Here is a 9,334-nt window from a genome sequence, read left to right as displayed (position 1 = left end):
TAATACCATGCAGGACAGGGGCCATGCTCTCCAGGAGACTGTGTGTGCTCTAAATCAGCATCCATTACATGGCACTGATTTTCCCATAGCCAGAGTTCACGGGTCCAGGAATGGAGGGTGGAAATGGGAGTGACACCACTTGTATTACCACTATTACTCCTAGTGACCCACCATCAGAATTGTGGCTGCATGTCCCTGTGACTTTATGCTCTGCTGGTCCAGAGTTTTTCATTCCTAAGGGAGTTGGGCTTCGACCAGGAGACATTTTGATTCCAATGAACTGGAAGTTAAGAGTGCCCCCGGTTTATTTGGTCCCCTCAGGCCTCTGCACCAACAGGCAAAGAATAGACTGTGTGTGCTGGCTGGGGTGACTGGTCCTGTTACCAAGTGGAATTGGTCTGCTTCTCCACAATGGAGGGAGGGAAGCCCGTGTCTGCAATTCAGAAGATTCCTTAGGGTACATCTTGATATTGCCACTATGCCCTGTGATGAATGTCAATGGCAAACTACAAGAAACCAATCCAGGCAGGACGACTAATGGCCCAGACCCTTCTGATTTTGGAAGTTAGGGTTTTGAAGGTTAGCATCATTCAACTAGGCAAAGAACCACGACCAGCTGAGGTGCTTGCTGAGGACAAGGGTGAATATGAAATGGCTAATGGAAGAAGGTAGTTATAAATACCAACTATGAAAAGGGACCAGATGCAAACACGTGGATTTGTTATGAGCATTCTGTTTTGTATAAGTTTGAGGGCAATACATAAAATGTACATCAATGTGGAAAAAAAGATGGGTGACTATAGGCACTTGCTGCAAATGTGGGTCTCTTCTTGCTGATGATCAGTGCACTCTTTCTGTCAGAAGACCAAAGTTGCAACACATCGTCCCTCCTTTGCCATAGTTGTACCCACAAGACATTAAATGTTGCTACATGCTGAGTCTGCTCTCGGAGTCCTCACAGTCCTGCAGGAGGAACGCTTCAGACACCAGGGCCTTCCTCCCTGCCCTGGACGAGCCGTGGGACCTGGCACTGTCTTTCTCTTTGGAGGGAAAGTGCAGCCTTACCTGTCTATCCTTTAGCAACTCACTTTCCTGGAGAGCTATGCCCTGTCCAAAAGGGTCTTGCTACCAGGAACCAGGAACTGACTATACTGAAAAGGTCTCCCTGGCAGAGCCCAGCCTGCTGTGTGTGTGGGTGATGTGCAGCTGTCAGGAGGGAGATAACCCAGAATGCCAAGCAACTCATCTGGCCCTTGCTTTTACAGGGTGTTTCCAGGGGTGAGGTTCCACATGCCAGGTGGTAACCCTTTAGCTCCTGATCATGGGGTGGGGACTCAGGGTGAGCTCAGAGCAGTGACTGTTTACCAACCAGATGGGAAGCATTTCAGTATTTTGGTAAGCCTGTGTTCATGAATGCCTGTGACTCATCAGTTTAGTGGCACTCCCCTGCTGGACCCCTGCCCTTCTCATGCCTTATCTTTCAAAGTTCCCAGTGCACCCGAAAGTCCCAGCTGTGTCCCCGCACTTGATGCAAGGGCCCCATTTGAGCTGGTCTCAGGAATGTCATCTGCCACAGGAAGTGCTCATTACCATCACCTTCACCCAGGAGGAAACCGAGCCCCGAAAGGTGAGGTCAGGCCTGCTTGGTAGTGGAGCTGGGATCCCAGCACCGGCTCTCCAACTCCCCAGGCCCACGCCCAGCCCAAAGCTCTGCTGAACCCCTGGATCCAGCCAATGCTGGCCACTCACTCAGCCATAGTCCTGATGATGGCCAGGCCTTCTTGGCCTTGAAAAGCATTCTCATCTTGCTGGCCCAATGGTTTGGGGGCTCCAGCTGGCAGGACAGGTGGTAGCTATGGGATCGGGGGGCACCTGTGAGATCCCAGGAGGGGATCACCTCAGGCATCCCTGCCAGCACCTGCTGGAGTCCCGGTGCTCCAGGGGTCACCATACAACAAGGTCTGGGACTGACCAGGAAGCCACGTCTGCAGGTTCTCTGGAGCTGCCCATCAGAGTGAGTGGGTTCTGCCTTCACCTGGCTCCTCACACCTTACCTCCATCCTCACTGAGCAGCTCCTTGGCCTGGAACCAGGCTCCAAATTGTACCAGGCTCCAGGTTGTATTGATGTGGACATCTCCCTAATTACTTTGATTTTCTGAAACAGGGAAGGACAGGAAGGCCTGGGTTGGGGACACCTCGGGATTTGAGGGTAAGGAGTGGGCCAGGGGGCCGGTTCTGGGACTTTGCTCACATGGGAAACTTCCTTCCCTCCAATTCCATCCAGGCCCTGTCTGTTCTAACAGCTGGGTGTAAATAACGCCTCGTCCAGGAAGTTCCTCACCCATCCATTCCATGGGTTTCCCCGCTCTGTGTATCAATATCGCCCATTAAATGTAAGACCTAAGGGATAGGGCCAGAGAGGTCCTACCCAGGGGGGCTCTCTTATTTCCAAACCCTCCCCTCCAGTAAGGAGGCCATAGCTGCTCACATCACTCCTTTTCTGGAAGGCTGACAGCCAAAGTTAATCAGAAACAGCCCCCTTCCCCAATCACTAGCCCCCATTTCTTCTTCTCATATTGCACTACCGCCAGGGCCCACCAGGGGGCAGGCGCTCCCAGTAACAGGACTTGGACGTGGGCGGGCTCTGGGTTCCACAGAAGTGGGGACAAACGTCTCTGATGACAGACGGGCAGACTGAAGCTGAGGTGTGCCCAGTATTGAGAGTTCAGCGCTCAGTGTGGGGCTCTCTCCTCCCAAATCTCAGGATCCTGCTCCTTCTTCCAAACTCCAGGTTCACTCACCTCCAGATGATTCTCCGTCAGTGCCCAGCAGCTGCAGGTAAGTGAGGAAAGTTCTGAGGAAGGGGATGACATCCAGTGTCGTCAGGGTGAGGGTGATGATGAGTTCGACTCTCAAGTACCTCCATAGCCCCCCCCCCCCCCCGCCCTGAAGCCTCTCAACCTCAGCGTCCTGCCCCACCCCCAACTCCACCCCAGGGCTCCCACATGGAGTACCTAGGACCCTTAGCAGCCTCCCCTCTCTTCCAAGACACCAGAGCCCCTCCAGTCACCCCCCCCAGAGCTGGCTTTGGGCAAATCCTAGGTTAAGTGGTCCCTGTCCCTCCCCCCTCAAAACCATCCTGCTCCCAGCTTTTCCAGGCCACCACCTGGTCATGTCCAATGGAGGCATTCCAGGCTGTGTGACACCAGGAGCAGGGCTTGAGGAGGAAAACCCCATCTCTGGTGGAGGCCTCCAGCTGGGAGGGAAGAGCCCCCTCTCCTCTGACTCCTGGGCCCCTCCCCCACAGGCACCATCACCTGCTGCTACCTCTCCTGGGCTCTGTGGGGGTCCATCTCCAGGGTGGTCAAAGTGGAGGTCACCTCCTGCAGGATCAAGGACAAATCAGTGAGGCCATACTCCCACATGTCTCCCCAGGAGAGACGTCAAATCCTGGACATCTCGTCCAAGTCACCTGGTAGCTGAGTAGTTCCCAAGTCCAGCATGCTCTGATTCCAGGTCAATCCCAGCTCTACCACTCACTGGTGTGTGTGACCTTGGCCTCCCTGAGCCTCTTTTTTTCATCTGGAAAGTGTGAGAACTCCCCTGCCTGCCAGGGTCTCCTGAGAACACTGTCATCTGACTGTCATTACTGCTCTCCCCTCACCCTGCGGGAGGAGCCGGCCCAAAGCTCAGCACGTGCCTCTCCTCACTTGAACCTCATCACCTCGCAAGAACTGAGCTCAGAATCATCTCCCTCCACTTCTCGGGTGAGGAGACCGAGGCCCAGAGGGGCAGGGAGTGGCCCAGGGGCCACAGAGGAGGGGCCGCCCTCCCTCCCAGCCAGAGTCCCTGTCCCCACTGCCGTCACCCACCCCCAGCCCCACCACTGACCAGGGTCATGTCCTCTGGGCTCTTGGTGGGTATCCAGCAGGCTGAACCATGGAGGGAGAGGGACAGGGTGACTCAGGGGGCCTGGCCAAGTGGCTCCCGCCTGACCCAGCCCCAGTGAGTCTCTTCCCCAGGCTGGGCCCAGGGCCATGGCAGAGACCGCATCTCCCTGGAACTCTCAGAGGTCCCCCTGCACACAGCTCTTCCTTCATTCACTCAGGAAGGGGACCCTCTGAGTGTCATCTCTGACTGACAGGTAGGGCACCAGGTGGTAACATCTGCTTCCTCTTTTATGTGTAAACTTCAGTCAGGAAGGATCTATTAGACATCCCGCAGGTCCCCAGAAACTTCTCATCACCATCAGGGCCTTATGTCATTGTCCACTGGGAACCGAGTGCGAATCCCACCGGGACTGATTAGCAGTGACCGCAATAGGGCCAGAGTGGGGAGTCACAGAGAGCACAGTTCTCTGTCCCAGGCTCACATTTTGGATCCCTGGCGGGGCAGCCCTTGTGTCCCCCTGGCCAGTGGGATCCCGCAGTGCCCATCTCTGGAGCAGGCAGGGTGCCTTCCCCTGGGAGGTGCAGTGAAGACACAAGGAGCAGTGGGGACCTGGCGTCCTGAGGGCAGACTCGGCGGGTTTAGGAAGAAAGGACGCCCACCCACCACCAGCCTGGAGGAACCTGAGCGCCAGCTGATGGTCCAGCACGGAACAGAGACCTGCTGATTCTCCAGCTCCTCAGCGTCCTGGGACAGTCCCACCATCACCACTGTATCCCATGACCGGGTTTCCTGTCCCCAGACTGCCACCACCTGCCCACACACCACCCACATCCCTCTTGCTCTCAATCAGGACAAGGCAGACAGATTTTTCAGAGACCTCTAAGTGATAAACCAACTGAACAACGTCCTGCCTGTCCCGTCTCACCTCTCCCCTGTCCCTCCTTCCAGCTCTCCAGCCTCCACATTACTTCCATGAGCACATTACAGCTCATCCATACACAGAGAATTATACACCGTGACCCAATTGGGATTTATTCCAGGGTTAACATTTCAAAATCCATTAATATAATAAATGAGATCAGTAAAGAGCAAAAATGGCAAGATCCTCTCAACAGACTCAAAGAAACAAATTCACAAAATCCAATACCTTTTCATGATTAAGACACTCAGCATCCCCAGAATAGGAGGAAATTTCCAAACCTTATTGTGAGCATCTGTGGAAAAGCCACAGCTAATATTATGTTTAATCTTGAAAGACGAAATACTTTTCCCTGAAGACAAAGAATAAAGGACATCTACTCTTGTCACTATATTCAACAGTTTACTGGAGATTTTAGCTAGAACCATTAGGCAAGAAAAGAAATAAAATGCATGCAGATTGGATAGGAAGATGCAAAATTATCTTTACTTCCAGATGAGGTATCTTGTATATAGAAAAGACTTAAAAAAAAGAAAAAAGAAAATAAAACTTTTGGAGACAATAATTGAATTCAGCAAGGTTGTAGGATTCAAGATTAATATAAAAGTCAAGCGTATTTCTATACACTTGCAATGAACAATCTGATAATGAAATTAAGAAAAGAAATGCATTTACAATATAATCAAAAGGAATAAATACTTAAGTAAATTTAACAAAAAAGGTACAAAACCAATATTCTGAAAACTGCAAAACATGGTCAAAAGAAATTAATAGGGCCAGCCTGGTGGCTCAGGGGTTAGAGCTCTATGCTCCTAACTCCAAAGGCTGCCGGTTTGATTCCCACATGGGCCAGTGGGCTCTCAACCACAAGGTTGCCAGTTCAATTCCTCGAGTCCTGCCAGGGATGGTGGGCAGCGTCCCCTGCAACAAAGATTGAACACAGCACCTTGAGCTGAGCTGCCGTTGAGCTTCCGGATGGTTCAGTTGGTTGGAGTGCGTCCTCTCAACCACAGGGTTGCTGGTTCGATTTCCGCAAGGGATGGTGGGCTGTGCCCCCTGCAACTAGAAATGGCAACTGGACCTGGAGCTGAGCTGCGCCCTCCACAAGTAAGACTGAAAGGACAACAACTTGAAGCTGAACGGCACCCTCCACAACTAAGATTGAAAGGACAGCAACTTGACTTGGAAAAAAGGCCTGGAAGTACACACTGTTCCCCAATAAAGTCCTGTTAAAAAAAAAAGAAATTAATAAATGTACAAATAAATGGGGAAAAATCCCAATATCATGGATCAGAAGACTTAACATTGTTGAAATGGCATGACTGTATGAAATGTTCTAGACATTGAGCACAATACCTATCATGATCCCAGCTGTAATCTTTATAGAAATTGGCAAGCTGTTTCATAAATGTATATGGAATTACAAATGAACCAGAATTATCAAACTGTTGTTGAAAAAGAAAACAGAACAGTAGGACTAACATTCATCGATTCCAAACATTGTACAAACCCAAGGAAATCAAGATCGTGTGGAACTGATACACGAATAGACAGATCTATGGAAGATATTCAGATTTGAGAAATAACCCCCTATAGCTACAGTCCACTGATATTTGAAAAAGGTACGAAGAATGGGAAAAGAATAAATTGGTTGTGGGTCAGCTGAATAATCACATGCAAAAATAATAGGCTGTACTGTTACTTGACACCACATACTATAATTTACCAAAAAGAATCACAGAACTAAAATTAAGACTAAACTACAACAAAGTTAGATAAAATATAGAAAAAAATTCCTGACCTTGGATTTGGCAAAATATTGTTAGATATGACACAAAAAGTAATAATGGACAAAACAGGTAATTTAGACTTCATCAAAATAATGACTTTTGTGCTTCAAAAGACACCATCCAGAAAGTGAATACACCCATTAAAACCCTCATGTGCTATTGCTGAGAATATAAAATTGTGTTGCTGGTATGGAAAACAGCATGGTGATTCATCAAAATAGTAAGAATTGAGTTACCATCTGATCTAGCAATTCTCTTTCTGGGTAAATACCCAAAAGAATTGAAAACCAGGACCCAAATAGATATATGTCTACTCCTGTTCATATCACCATTATTTACAATAGCCAAAAGGTGGAAGTAACCCAAGTGTTCATCAACAGATGAGTGGATCAAAAAGAATTGGCATGTCCACACAACAGAATATCATTCAGCTTTAAAAAGAAAGCAAATCCTAACATATGGAAGAATTTTAAGGACATTGTGTTAAGTGAAATCAGCCTGTCAAAAAGGCCAAACACTGTATAATTTCATTTGTATGGGGGAGTGAAATTCATAGAGACAAAATGTAGAGTTTCTGTTGCCAAGAGATGGGAAGAAGGGCGAATGAGGAATTGGTGTCTAATAGGTTCAGAGTTTCAGATTGGCAGGATGAAAGTAGTTCTGGAGATTGGTTTTATAATGTCAATGTCCTTTTCTGGACTGAAGGACACACTTTAAAAATGCTGAAAATGTAAATTTTATGGTATACACATATTACCACAATTTAAAGTAAAAATTTTAAAGCAAGAGAGTAGAAAAACAACCCACAAATGTACGAATTTTGAAATACGAGGTGTGATCAAACAATACAGTGCATGTTTAAGTAAAAAAAAATTATTACAGGGGGAAAGTGTTATCACTTTGTGAGGGGTGAAATGTCTATTACATTGTTTTGTAGACCTGAAATTGATAAAAATTAATTTAAAAATGTATTACAATAAAAGACGTATTGCCATTAATCTCCCTCAAAATACTCCCCCTGGCTTTGAACACACTTATCCCATTGTTCTTGCCACTCTCTGAAGCAGTTCTGGAAGTCCTCTTTCAGAGTGTCTTTAGTTGTGCTGTCATAACTGCCTCGATGTCCTGAAACATTTTGACTTTGGGGAAGAGACTGAAGTCTCACTGTACCAGATCCAGTGAATAAAGTAGATGAGGACACACTGTAATGTGTATATTGGACAGAAATTGATGTACCAGAAGTGATGTGTAACACAGAGCATTGTCATGATGGAGGATGATTTACAACACATTTTAAAACACACCTTCTCTCAACTGTAGCTCACACCTGACTGACTGCACCGAACAAGTTGAAACTTGTCACACACTGTTACTAAAGTTCCACGCACCGCTTCCCATATTGAAGATCCCTGCCTTTCCATTGGATGGCACTCGGCAGCAGCATTCACTGTATTTTATGATGGCAATGGAAAGATTCCATGTCACATATCACTTCTGGTACAGCAATTTCTGTCAAATAAAAACATTACACTGTATCCTCATCCACCTTATTCACTGGATCTGGCACTGTGAGACTTCTGGCTCTTCCCCAAAGTCAAAATGACCCTGAAAGGTAAATGTTTTGAATTGATTTAGGACATCCGAGGCCACGACAGTGCAATTAAAGACACTCACAAAATAAGACTTCCAGAACTGCTTCAGAAAGTGGCAAGAACGATGGGATAAGTGTGTTTGAAGTGAGGGTGAATATTTTGAGGGGGATTAATGGCAATGTGTCTTTTACTGTAATAACTTTTTTTAAATTTAAACATTCACCGAATTGTTTGATCACACCTCATATTATATATCTGATAAGGAACTTGTATTGAAAATATCTGAAGACCTCTTATAACTTAATTGTAGAAAATCAAACAACTCAATTTAAAAATGGCAAAGTATTAAATACACCTTTTACAAGGAAGATACACAAATGGTCAAGAGCATGTGAAGAAATTCTGGATATTATTACCTACAAAATGCTAAAATGAACACTAAAGTGAAATGCATCATTAATCAAAACCCCAATGAGATGCCACTTCACAACAACGAGGATGGCTAGAATCAAAAAGTGAGACAGTATCGAATGTTGTCAAGGACATGTGGAGATATTTGAACTGTCATACATGGGTGGTGTGATATAAAATGGTGCAGCCACTATGGAACACATCTGGAATTTTCTCAAAAGTTAAACTTAGAAATATCATATGATTCCTCAATTCCTCTCACAGTTATATGCCCAAGAAAAATGAAAACACATCTTTAAACAAAAACTTGTACATGAAGTTTATAGCAATGTTATTTATAGTAGTCAAAAAGTGGAAATTAACCAAATGTACATTAACAGATGAATAAATAACTTGTGCTTTATCCATCCCATGGAGTATTATTTGGCCATAAAAGCAAATGAAGTATTGGTCCAGCTATAACATGGATGACTTTGAAAAAAATTATGCTGTGTCAATGAAGTCAATCTCAAAGACCATAGATAATAGCATTTCTGTCCTATGAAAGCCCCAAATAGGGAAATCTCTAGAGACAGGAAGTAAATAAGAGGTTGCCGAGGCCTGGGAATTGGAAGAGGAAGATGGGAAGATTGGGGGTTACAGCGAAAGGGTAGAGGGGTTTTAAAAAATTTGTTTTTGAGGTGATGATAATATTTAAAAATAGACAGTTGTGATTAATGCACATAAGCAT

This window comes from Rhinolophus sinicus, linkage group LG07, assembly GCF_036562045.2.
Source record: "Rhinolophus sinicus isolate RSC01 linkage group LG07, ASM3656204v1, whole genome shotgun sequence".
Taxonomy (NCBI): domain Eukaryota; kingdom Metazoa; phylum Chordata; class Mammalia; order Chiroptera; family Rhinolophidae; genus Rhinolophus; species Rhinolophus sinicus.
Note: the sequence above shows the minus strand (reverse complement) of the source record.